This window comes from Tympanuchus pallidicinctus, unplaced genomic scaffold, assembly GCF_026119805.1.
Source record: "Tympanuchus pallidicinctus isolate F22 unplaced genomic scaffold, pur_lepc_1.0 scaffold18, whole genome shotgun sequence".
NCBI lineage: Eukaryota > Metazoa > Chordata > Aves > Galliformes > Phasianidae > Tympanuchus > Tympanuchus pallidicinctus.
The window spans coordinates 3089131-3101588 of record NW_026294699.1 but is presented as its reverse complement, the minus strand read 5'-3'; the positions used below and the strand labels follow the sequence as shown (position 1 = coordinate 3101588).

At 47.3% G+C, this 12458-nt stretch overlaps 1 protein-coding gene across 2 annotated transcripts in view; it reads left to right on the top strand.

Moving 5' to 3' along the window:
* Positions 1-12458, top strand: part of AXIN1 (axin 1) — a 69681-nt gene that overhangs the window by 3715 nt on the left and 53508 nt on the right. The gene's annotated exons all lie outside the window — the stretch shown is intronic.

Here is a 12458-nt window from a genome sequence, read left to right as displayed (position 1 = left end):
CAGTTAAAATTCCAGACAATTAACTTAGCAGGGAGTTCTCTGGGATCAATAAGCGTGTGTGTGTGTGTGTGTGTGTGTGTGTGTGTGTGTGTGTAACCCTTGCTGAATCAACAGAACGCAGCCAGATGCACATTCCTACTTCTTTAAAATAAAATCTCCTTGTTTTAAGACCAGCTTAGGCTGAGATCTGTCTCTTTGCGATGGTTACAAGACGAAGTAGCCAAACTGTCCTCTTCAAAGCAGCATTTCTGTGCTTCCTCTCCCCATGCTGTCCCTTTATGCTGGCAGCTGGACGTGCATTCTGCCCTGCACAAGATCTCAGTGCCTTTCAGATGGTGAAATGTTTTTATTTCTGTTTTCAAACAGATTTTGAGGAGTGGGTGTTGCATGTGAAGCTCAGAAAAAAAAAATGGGAATTGGTGTGAGCTCGTGGTGTTTTAATCAGGAGTCTGAAGAACAGAATCCCAGGATCCTGGGACTTTCTCATGGTGTTTATAAAAACCTTGGGTTTTTCTTGCTATGAGTTTGCACCGAGTGCTGGATACTGACTGGATAGGATTAGAAAAGTCCACAATTCAAGTATCTTTTTATTTTAGCAGGAATGGCTTAAGACAGGCAGTAACTTGCTCGAGTTTAGTTTCTGTTCTAGAGCAGGTAGTGAAAACCTGCACAAATACTGCATTCTTCAGGTCCTGCTTCAGATAAAATGCACAGTTTATGCTGTATCTGAATACATCCATGCCAACCTTTAAAACAGTTCAGAAGTACATGATGGAATAGAAATATTTTGGGGTGTCATTCCTCAACCTCATGCATTTTCTTACTGGATTGGAACAGCGCGAAATAAATCTTTACCTAGGGGATGGAGGTCAGGAGAAACTTGCTGCTGTTAATTTGTTGTGTCTGACAGCCTGTCATTGTGGCTGCAGACGCTCCATTGACCTGCTGGGTCGGGAGGCAGGGACGTGTTTACTGTTCTCACCAGAGCAGGAGTCATTTTGGAGCCTGGAGTAAGTAACTGAAAATGAGTGATTATTTATTTTAAGTGCTGGTCTGTCAAGTGCAGCAGTGTCCGGAGCTTCTCCATGGAAGATGGGCACTGCTCAGTAGTGTGATCTGTGCGTTTGGTTCTAACACTCTGCTGAGATCCATCTCTGTGCAAGTCCTTGTGGTTGAAATAGCTTGCTTCCTGAACACTGCATAGAAATAGCTGCCTCAAACAGACTGTTTTTCAAACAGTGGCATCTTGTCATGCAAATGTTCCTGCTTTCTCCTGTTAGGAAGAGCCTTGGAAGCTGGTGGAGCTGCGTGCAGCAGGTTGGGAGTGCTGTGTGCAGTGGCTGGGAGGCTGAGCCTGTCCTGATTTGGTTTGAAACGTTTCTACAGGCTTATTTTTTGTGGGAGAATCTGTCGTCTCTGTTCTTGAGGGAATGTTGCAATAAGCTGTTTTGCATTATATCTGAAGGCTGTTTAATCTTCACAAGATTTAACGTCTATTCCTTGGCTTCTATGGAAACTCTAAATAAAGAGGAATCTGACCAAATGCAATAGGAGTGTGTCCCTGTTAGCAAGGGAGCGTCGAGAATTGGCTCCAGATCTTTTTGCAGCAGAAGGTTCTTCAATCTTACCGCCGTATTTCTGTGCCCACGAGCACAGAACTGCTCCAAGTGCAGAAGACAACGCGTTGTGTGCGTGTATGTGAGAATATCCCAAAGCAAAAAGCACTGCTGTTACCCACTGCGTTTTTGTACGCGTAGGAAAAGGCCAATAGTCATTATAGTTAGGCTGCTGCAAATTAATTGGACATTGGTTATGGATCAGTGAACTTCAAAGAGGGCAACCCCCGAAGATCTCAGGCATTAACTCGCAGCTTCCGAAACCGACACTAACGTGGTTGTGAGCGCAGCTAAATCTTTCATTAACCTTCTTCTGACACACCGGGACTGGGTTTTTCAGATATGAGGAGCAGAAATTAAACCCGTGCCTCAGAACTGCCCTGCAGCCTGGTTTTCAAGCACTCCCATAAAACAGACGTGTTTTAAAAATTGGGAAACTTGGCGCGTGTTGCCAAGCCGTCACATCACTGCTGTGTCTGCTGTCTGCCATAGGTCCCTTCTGTCATCTCTTCAGCTTTGCATCAGAAGGGTTTTCCCGTCCGCTCCCAAAAACCTGTGCTCCCAGGGCTCTGGGGAGCAGCACTCACAAATGTTGGCTTTGCTTTCCAGGTTGAAAATGGAGCAGACCGGGCAGTGTTATGGGGAAGCAGCTCTGCTTTCCTCTGGAAGTTGGGGTTGGTTCTGCCCATTGCTTAGTTTGTTTGACCTGTGTGTTAAAAATGAAACCTGGAGGATGGGTGGTGGCAGGTGAAGTCTCCCATTAACAGATGTTGATGGGCTGAGGAAAGGGGGCATCATAGGCACTGACACAGAAATTTGCATGTGGAAGCTTTGATTTACACTTCCTTCATTATTTTTTTTTTTAAGGGAAGCTGGCTGCAAGATCTTAGTGTTTGCTTCCACAGTGCTGAGCTGACCAAGCTCACAGCTCTCCCAGGTGTTGGTGATTCAAGTGAAAAGGCCACATGCCATCGAGAAGTCCCCGCAGCCATGCTGGGCACACATGGGAGCAGCTATCCCCAGGACACAGCCTGTTCTTTGTAACAGGGTGCTGAGCAAGAGGAGCAGCAGCTGAGGAAGGGTGTAGCGGGATGCAACAGCTCTAGTCAGAGACTCGTCCCAAACCTCAGTGAGTAACGCTGCATTGCAAGAGAGAGGAGCGGCGGAGCCTGGTTCAGGGCAGGTGTGGGATCTGTGCTGCCTGTGTTACATCAGCAGGCTGGCAGTCACAGGTTTAGCCTGCATCAGGAAGGAGCTGAAATTTAGCTGGCAGACTTAATTTTGAGGCTTGCTGCTTCATTACCAATTAAATATTAAATTGCATGCTTCTAACTCAAAACGATGCGGTGAAGGAGTTGGAGTTAATTGTGCTGAATGAGCGGCAGACTGGAGATGTGCAGTTGCAGCGGTTGGTGCAGAGCAGTCTGCTTTCAGACTGTTCCAGGTTTGCATTGCTGTCTTACCAACACTGCCGTGAGCTGAAGAATCAGCACATGCGTCTGTGAACTGAGCCACTGGAGCTTCAGGGGAGAGCATTTGCTTGGAAGAGGCTGCTCATTAATGTTGTGCCTGTATGTAACAACAGGAAGGAAAGTGTTGGTCTCGTTTTGGTAGCATGGAGCTTGGGTTGGCTGCCAGGGCACAGCAAGGGTGGGTGCATCTGACCCAGAGGTGTCTCATTCAAGGATTGTCAGCATCCATGGGGTGGAAGATGGGGCTCTAGATGGACAACTGGACGTGTTTAATAGGGGAAGTAACCAAAAGTGCTGCCCACCCCTCTGCCTGACTCAAATGGCATCTCTGCTTGCTTGCTCAGTCCTCTTTTCCTTTTTTCCTCTTTAATCTCTTTTTGTGCTGTGTGTCATATTCATTCTGTTCAGGAAACACTACTAGTGTCCCAGTGGTATCTCCTTGATAAGTGATGCTGCAGTTGGCCTGGAAACACATACAGCAGTGTCTCTTTCTTAACATATTTACATTTTCAGTGGCTTAGGATGAGACTATCAGAGAAACTGCCTCTTTTCCCTGTCTGCAAGAGCAGCATCGTCAGGCAGCAGCAATTCTCCTGTACCATGAGCAGAAGGGCTGGGGTGAAACAGCAGGCACGTGGCTACTGCCTCAGAGTGCTGGGGCTCCTTGGGTTGTGTGGGTCTGTGGGATGCCAGCAGCACTACTTAGGTCCCATTTCAAGTAATTTTAACTCAAACAGGCCCTAAACTTTTTCTCCAATGGCGACCCTGCATTTCTGGCAATAACTGTGTGTAACTTGAAGTGCTAGCTAATGGCTTGGCTTGAATTAAAACTTCTGGGCCTGTAGCACCACTTGTAATTGTTACAGTCCACAACAATGTGCAGAGCAGTGGCTGTTTCCAAATTGGTGTAAGCTGCAGCGGAATAGTTTGGGTTCTGCATTGTTCTTGAGAGAAGTCATGGCTGTGATGGGGAGGCAGGGTCTGGTGCTGATAGCAGTGAGTGGTCGTGTTGTGACTCCAGAGCTGTAAGGTTTACAAGACGAGGATGGATTGTGTTTTTGCACAGGAGTTACACCAGCTTTTATGAAATACGTTGTTAAGCTGATGAAACTTCTGCATGGAAATGCTTACATTAACAGTGCAAAGTATTTATACTGGCATTTGCCAAGCCTTAAAGTGGGTTTTAATTGAAGAAGAATACTTTTTGTGCCCGTAGCTTTACTTCTGCACAAGTCAAGATGAAGAAGTGTTGTATTTGTTATTTGGTTATGGATCAGTGTTGGTATTGGTCCTCTGAGATGGTGTCTCCATGGCCTCTTTACCCTACAGCTCTGGAGCTCTGAAACCAGGAGGGATGTAAACAGCAGGCTTCCTGGCAAACAGGGCTTTGACTTGTACGTGTTTGGTCTGATTTAAGGAAAAGAAAACGTAAAGGTTTTGCTCTATCTTAATTTTATAAGCAGTTTGATTACATTTGCTAAAGCTGCTTTTTTCCTATTTTCATGCGCACTGGCAATGACGACACAAATCATGAAATCCTACATTTTGGGAAAGAGGTTCCAGGTTGGGCTGGTTTGAGTTGTGCTCTGTTTGGGAGGAACTGGGTGCAGAAGAGCAGAATGAGAAGTGAATGGGTCCAGGGAAGCTGAGGAGCGTGCCCAGGAGGTGAGCCTCGTGGTACACCTGGGGTTTGATCTGCGGTTCTGCTTCAGCTTGGCTTTATGTTTTAAGAGTTTCTTTGTTGTCACTATAATGGACTAATCCCTTGAATAATTAGTTACTATTGGATGTTTAAAAATGGCTGCCTCTTGGATTTGTTCTCTTTAGTAGTCCTAGATTTATAGTCCTTTAATAATCCTGGATTTATTAACAATTGGGACAGAGTGTGAAATCCTGTTACACCGAGCTTTCTTGGTGGGCAAAGGGCTGAGGAAGGTGCAGGAGTGCTGGGGGAGCACATGCTGGCCTCGTGTCGTGGTGGAGCTTCTCACCCTTCCCACTGAAGCTCTGGGGCTGCAGAAAGTGCCCCCAGAAATAAGTGCCGTGGAGAAACCTGGTTTCAGGCATGACGGCGTGTGTAGAGCAGAAAATTGCAGTATAACGTCTCAGAACAGAGGTACTCGTATCCTAAATCAGTTCCTGGAAGTATCATTGGATTATTAGACTCATCCTCAAATCCATTAAGCAAATTACAGTTAATCAGTCAAATAAAAGAAGAAAGATCTTTAGCAAGGCCCTGCCTTTTGAGCCGCGTGGAGAAGCTGTAGTAATATTTTAATTTTCCGTCTGTCAGTGAATGCATTCAATCACTTCACTTCCTTGTGGAGGACTGGAAATTAGAAACTGAGGTTAATTATCTGCATTAAATGAAATATGTGAAGACCACAAAAGCGAAAACCTTCACAATTCGGTATGGTCTGTTAAGCTAGGCAGACTGCTTCAGAAAGAGAGGGGTGATTTTTCCTTGTTTTGTTCCGATTGAAGGGTTTTAGTCACAGTAATTGAAATGATTAAAAAGTCAAATTGCTCGCGAGTGTAATTCTGAGCATCTCTGAGAAGATGCAGTGCTGGGTGAGAGCTGCGGCTGCGGGCGAAGGGTTTGCATGGCCTCACTGGGCCCTGGGGGGCCTTGCTGGGTCACAGTGGGCCTTGTTGGGCCGTGCTGGGCTCCTGGACTGGTTTGACTGTCAGAAGGCACGTGGGGTTCTGTTGTTGTAGCTTGCGCGTGGCTCCGGCTTGCAGTGCCCTGGGAGACATTTCTGTCCCATCTGTAGACCCACAGGCTGCAGGAAGCTTTGCAGCACCCAGAGGTTTCCTTTGGCCGTGGATTTCAAGTGTTTTTCCCGGAGTCACGCTCAGAAATGGAATCATAGCAGGTCATGTTTGTGCGTGAAAGCAAAGCCGTCATTACTCACAGGCCATGTGCGAGGTCCTCTCTGTTGTAAGGCAGTGATGAATTCAAGTAGAACTGCTGTAGTTTTAAGTCAGATTATCCAAATTGTATAAATCCTACGTGGAAATTGGATTTTACCTTTGAAGACTCCAGAGTGCAATTTTCTGGTAAGATCTGGAGTTCTTTGGTCTTGTGGCCCCTAAGATACAGCTGCCTTCACAGTAGCAGCTTTTAGAGTGTGTTTTGCTTGTTTTGATCAAAAACATTCAGAGCTGGGGAAAAATAACTCTGTAAGATGTTCCACTGAAGTGGTCAGCGTCAGGACCTCATTAGTCCCTGCTCTTAACTCCAAAGCTGATGACCAGAACCTAGTGGGTTTATTTTTCCTTCTGTCCCTGTATCTTCCATCTTCCCTGTGCCATCGTCTGTCCGCTCCCTGTTTGCACTTTCCTTTTTGGCTTCTCTTTTTTTCTGTACACTTAGTTCTTTGTCATTTTGTCTTCACGGTGTATTACATCACTGCCCGTGCTGGAAGAAGGAGAGCAGTACTGTGGGAAGGTGGAATTGCCTTTTTTTTTTTTCCCCCAGCAATCCACACTTAGAGCGATTTAGCTCTACTGGAAAGCCATGCCTTCAGCATTCAACAGATTTACCCTTTAGAATCATAAATTTTGGTCTTTTTCTTGGCTGGCAATCAGCTTCACAGACTGGGAGAGACTTATCTGGAAGAGTGGCTTCCTTGTTCTGCAGTTACTGCCAGCCCCGTGCGTGTGCTGCCTTTGAGAGCTCCGTCAGCACGTGTATTCCTGTGGGATTGGTTTTCTGGTGGCTGAGGACCTCGCTGAGCTTTCATAAGGGAAGTGCAACTCAGCCAAGTGCAACAGAGCTCCTGGGAATTGCCCGTTAGGGTGCAGGAGGAGATGTGCTGTGTCCTGCTGCAGCTCCTGGGTTTGGGTAGCGTTGCTCTGGATGCGCCTCATGGAGATAAAAGTTGTACAACAGTTTGGCACCAGACATGCGAATGGATGCTGGGACGAGGTGATTGTTGCCCTCGAGGATCCCAAAAGAGAAATCAACAAATAGAAATTATTCTATTAGCAGGGGCAAAGTTCACAGGTTAACCATCATGTCAAAGCAATGAAATGCAGCCTTGATCTCCTTCACAAGGGCTTTATTGTGAATAAAGAAGAGTGCCCAAGCAAAGGCATCAAGTTCTTGCGCTGTAACATTGCAGTGTCTTGAAGAAAAAGAAGCTCTTTGCAGGCATCAGCTTCATTCCTGCTTCGAAAGATTGTAAAATTTGACCTCAGAACCTTCTTGCTCTCCTTATGGCCAGACCCGGTTTGTATTTCCACAGAGAATGTTTTGGGTTTTTTTTTTCCAAGTTTAATTTTAATTTTTATTTTTTAATAAAAAGTTCAGATCTTTTGCTAAGAAGGCTTGTCTTTGTACTTCTAACTCAGTCCATGTGACTGTCATAACATTTATTTCCTTAGGAAATGAAAAATGTTCCTTCATGAGGAAAGCCACAAAATGAAGCTGGCAGGCTCAGATCCGTGCAGTGTGCATCTGCTGGTCTGCAGGCGTGGGGCTGCAGCCATCACCCCTCACTGCTTGGCTCCTTGGTCTGCCATGGAAAGAAACAGCAAAGGACAACTCTTCTGTGCAAGTGTTTGCATTGAAAGTGTCTTTGAAGGTCTGCTCACTCAGGGAAACTGTTTTCCTCTCTTGGGAAGAGCTGCTTTGAGAAGGCTCACTCTTCAAGACGGGCCAGCGCTGGAATGAATACACGGGCTTGGAACAAATGGAAATGGGCGGCAAAGGATGCACGGATGTGTCACCGTAGTGGGGGATTTGTCACACCATAAAATAGCGCTGTGGTTTTTCCCTCGAGGTGTGTGCAGGGAAGTCTGTGGCCTGGGGTGCTATGAGCGCTGCTGCTGGAGAAGGCAGAGCATCCTGCTTCCTCTGTCCTTGTCCCTGCCTGCTGGCTTTGGTTCTTCTCAGGGTGGGCTGGAGGGGCCTGCTGCTCCGTCTGATCCGCAAACTCACCTCCTTCTGGAGAGAGGGAGCTTTCCAAATGGGCCTGAGAAAAACTTTCCTTTTGTAATCCTTGAGATAACAGGTCACGCAGCTTCACCCAGTGATTCTTGCACAATAACTTGTGGTCAGGCTGAAGTGTCTATTTTAGAAAGGCATCCAAGTGATGGGAGGTCATGCAGCATTTTTGTTACCCATGCCTGTGGTTACTTACTCTCGCTGTTAGCAGTTTGTTCCTTCACGCTCCCTTCAGATTTTTGCAGCTAGAATTTTTCACAGCTTCCGTTTCCAGCTGCTGGCTTTTGGTATGGCTTTGCTCGCAATACCTTTGCGTATTTGGAGAAGCCTGCTGAATGGGTGTGAATGCTCTCCAGAAGTGGCAGAAGCTTTGTTATGGAAGGCCCTTGGGTTTTATGAGACTTTTCAACCCTCCAGTCGACTATTAAACAAGCTGCAGCTTGTCACGGTTGACAAACCTTACGGCTGGTCTCAGACCTAACCTACCAGTTTACAAGGCTGTATTCTTTTGTGCGCAGGTTTCTGGGTGGGGACCATTGGCTTCTGAGAGAAATCAACTTGTGGCCTTTCTTTCCCCCCTCCCACCTCAAGTACATTTGGTTTTCTGTTAGCTGTTCTGTCACTTCCAAACACCAAGAGGAAACGTCGGCCTGTGGTTTGGGAGGACAGTAGATGGAAATGTGTAATTGCAAAAAAAAAAATTAAAAAATCAGCTGCGTGGTTAGCAATGGAAGATAAACTGTAGAGAGTTTTTTAGAATGATTCATCCATAATTATTCAAAAACAAGTTGAATTTATTCCTAAGCTGCGGAGAAGAGTTCTTGCAAACCTGGCATTTGCCGCCTGCGATGTTTATATGCTTGAGTAAGTGCCTGTGTCAGCAGTTTGTTGGTGTCGAGTGCTCCAGATCTAAATCCCTTCAGAGGTAAACGCAGCACACCTTTGTCTCTGCCCGGCCTGCTGCCTTTATGTGCAAGCTGGTGAGGTCCAACCAGTTGTAGCGGTGGCTGCTGCGGGCAGGCAGGGGGCTGAGCTCTGGAGCTGCTTCACGCGCACTTGCTCTCTGTAGGTTTCTTTGTACGGTCCGTCTGGGATGCAGAGACTGCAGGCACCTTTCACACGGATTTTAGGAGTGTTGGAGCGTATTCCTCGTGGCACGGCATTGCGGCTGCTGGTGCTACCTGCAGAAGTTGGTATATTGTTTTCAGCCCTCTATTTTCCAGGGAAGCTGCCTGCACCGAGAGGCCTTTTTCAAACGCTTCTCTTGGCCTGTGATTGCCAAGCAGTTGGAAACACGCTGTGCTGAACTGGCTGAAATCCGTTTGTGGCGGTTGTTGTTTTTGTGCTCGCGGCTCGCCGCCCCGATAAGCGTCCACAGGGCAGGGCTGCTGGGGCCAGGAGGGCAGCGCTCGGCGCTTAACCCTTGCCGCAGTGGGCGTCACTGCAGAGCAGCGTGTGGGTTTCATCACACCTGGGGAACGTTTTCCTCCTGCCGGAGGCCCTGCTGCAGCTGCACTGCCTTTCTCTGCAGAGAAGGGTGATGGGCCTGCTGCAGCCTCAGCCCGGCTGTGTGCATTGCAGTTTTAGGCAAGAGCTCAGGCAGGCTTTTCTGATCCTGCAGCAGCCCTTGGCAGAACAGCCAGCTGGCCCCATCTTGATCTATTTTCCTTTCTTGATGCAGTGCTTGAGCTTCCCTCATGGGGAGCCGATTATCCCTTGCAAATATCACTGCCTTGTGTTTGGTATTTTGGGCTGGGTGATGTGGCTGGTTGGAGCTGTAATGAGAGAGCTGATACTCCTCCAGTCTTACAGGGATGGTGCCGGCCTTGTGATCTTGCAGTGCCTTCCCACAAGTCTTCCCCATGCTCAGAAGGGTGGATGCATCCCACAGCTCCATCCTCCTCCTCCAAAGTAAGATAGGTCTGAGAGTCAGCAGTTGCTTGGACTCAGAGACATCATCTGGGTTTTGGTCCCTGACGGCGATGCCCTGAGTCAGCTCTGTGAGGATTGCTGTCTTTCTCACCTCATGTAGGTTCTTCTGTTTGGAGCTGTCAACCGCTTTGCCAGCAGTCAGGCTACAAGCAACCCTTTTTCCTTGTTAATTACTGTCTGTGGCTTGGCACCAGTGATGCCAGAAACCCTCCCAAGTAGCCCATCTTGGGCTGTGGACTTGGGTGTAGTGTGTTGCCTCAGGTGGTATGGAGCAGGATAATCCTCCCATTTCCCCGCTTTGGAAATCATCCTGAAGCCTGAGCTGAAGAAATAGGAAGTGACTGGAGCCAAACCTCCTGTTTCAGATGGGACAGTAGTGGCAGGAACATCTATTGTCCACAGAGCTGTTGCCAAGCCACAGACAGTAATTAGCAGGGAAAAATGTTGTGCTGCTTTTAAAATCTGAATTTTGTAAATAATTTTCCTTTTTAAATTAAATAAATATACATTGATATGCCGAATAGGCAAAATCAAGATTGCAGAAGCAAGCATCTGCAATTGTATAAACTTGTATAGTTAGCAAGTTAATAAAACCAGCAGGTTTGTCCAGTGGAATCACATTCAGTCCTGAATGGTAGCTGAGTGTGAACAGGATTTATTACATCAGGGCAGAAGAAATCGGCTTTACAGTCAGCCCCAGAGTCCAGAGGGGGCATTGCAAACACTGGGCCTGAGGTCCTGCAGTGCTGGGACGTGGAGCTACTGGGTGCCATGCAGCCTTCCAGCCACTTCAGCGTAATGACATTGGCAGTAAGGGACCAAAACACCTGCTTGAATGTTGTTTTGTATTTACAGAATCTAAGTAAATATCAAATGGATTAATTAGTCTGCTTTGTTGGTTAGGGATGGAGCCCCTCTTCTGTGAGGACAAGCTGAGGGAGCTGGGGTTGTGCAGCCTGGACAGGAGAAGGCTCTGCGGAGACCTCACTGTGGCCTTCCAGTACCTAAAGGGATCTTATGAACAGGAGGGACGCTGATGTTTTACAGTCTGATAGTGACAGGACAAGGGGGAATGGTTTTAAACTAAAAGAGGGGAGATTTAAGTCAGTGTTAGCAGGGAGTTTTTCTCAGAGGGCGGTGAGGCTCTGGCACAGGTCAGAGTGCCCTCTGAGCCCAGGGAGGTGCCTTCCTAGCATTTTACTATCCATCCCAGCTCCAGCTTCCCATAGGCACGGGGCATTCACACATCATTTCTTAGAGAGAAACACGTGAAAGCTTGTCCCCTTCTCTTTCAAGCACATTGTTGGCTTTCGTTGCATTAATCCCCCCCTCCTTTCTTTCCCATTGGTCCCTCTGAGGCAAGATCAGAAAAGGCAGTTCAGTACCTCCTGGCTGATGGTAACTTCCCTTCCCTCACCACTCTCGATAAGGACATGGGCCACGGCCACCCCGCATGGTGCTGACAGCCATCCTGCCAAGCAGAAGGCTGTGCTGCTCTGCTCCTTGGAGGTCCCCTCTGACACTTCTCTGATTCTGGTTCTTAAATGACCGCCAGGCACATCCTCGTCTGTCACATGCACGTCCCAAGGACTTCATCAGCTTTTATGCAGCAATTAGCCCTGCAGAACCATGTACTCTTACAGTAATGGCACTAACAGCTGTGTCAGTGGTGGCCAGGAGACAGGGAGCCACTGCTGGAAGGAATCGTGGGGTAATAGGAGAGCTCTGCTGTGTGGTGGCAGCGCTGCTCCAGCAACCACGTGAGCAAGGAGGGCTTTTTTCCACAGAAAAATCTGCTCTGAAAGCGAGGAATGAAACTGCCATGCTGTAACAATCACCTTTGCTGGATCATTGCCTTGTCAGCCTCTGCTCCTCTAGGGGGTCTTCTGAAATCTCCCGTCTAAAAGGTTAAGCTGTAAAAATGAGAAAGGCATGTTTCCTTTCCTCTATCGTTCAGTGGTTTTTAATTTGCTGTTTGATCTTCACTCTCATGCACTGACTGCGTGGGAGCTGCAGTATTGGGTTACAAACAGAGCGGGTGACCGTTCCTTTTAAAAACTGCAAGGCTTGATTAACACAGAGTGATAGGAGTTGATTTTTTTCGTCGTCGCTTAGGTTTAGTATAAACGTGAGGATCCACCCGTATCTCCTGAAATATCAGATGTGAAGTCTGTTCTGCTGGCGGTGGCATTCTCTGCAGGATGGCGTTGGGAGGCTGTGCATCTCACCCAGCACAGTGCAGGGGGGAGTGGGCTGGGTGCTGGTTTTGGATATCAGCAGTGCTACATTCCAGGAACTCGTGCAGTATTTTTCAGAACCCAGCTTGAAAGTTTTAGGTGCAGATACGGAAATATGTCATCTTTGTGAATGAGTCGAAATTACCTGCAATTTGTTGGGAGTTACCATTTCTGAGTGCTTATTGCAACTGTAGATATTTGAGGAAGGTTTTGATTATCCTGGGCTTATAAAATGTAATTGGCTATTTCT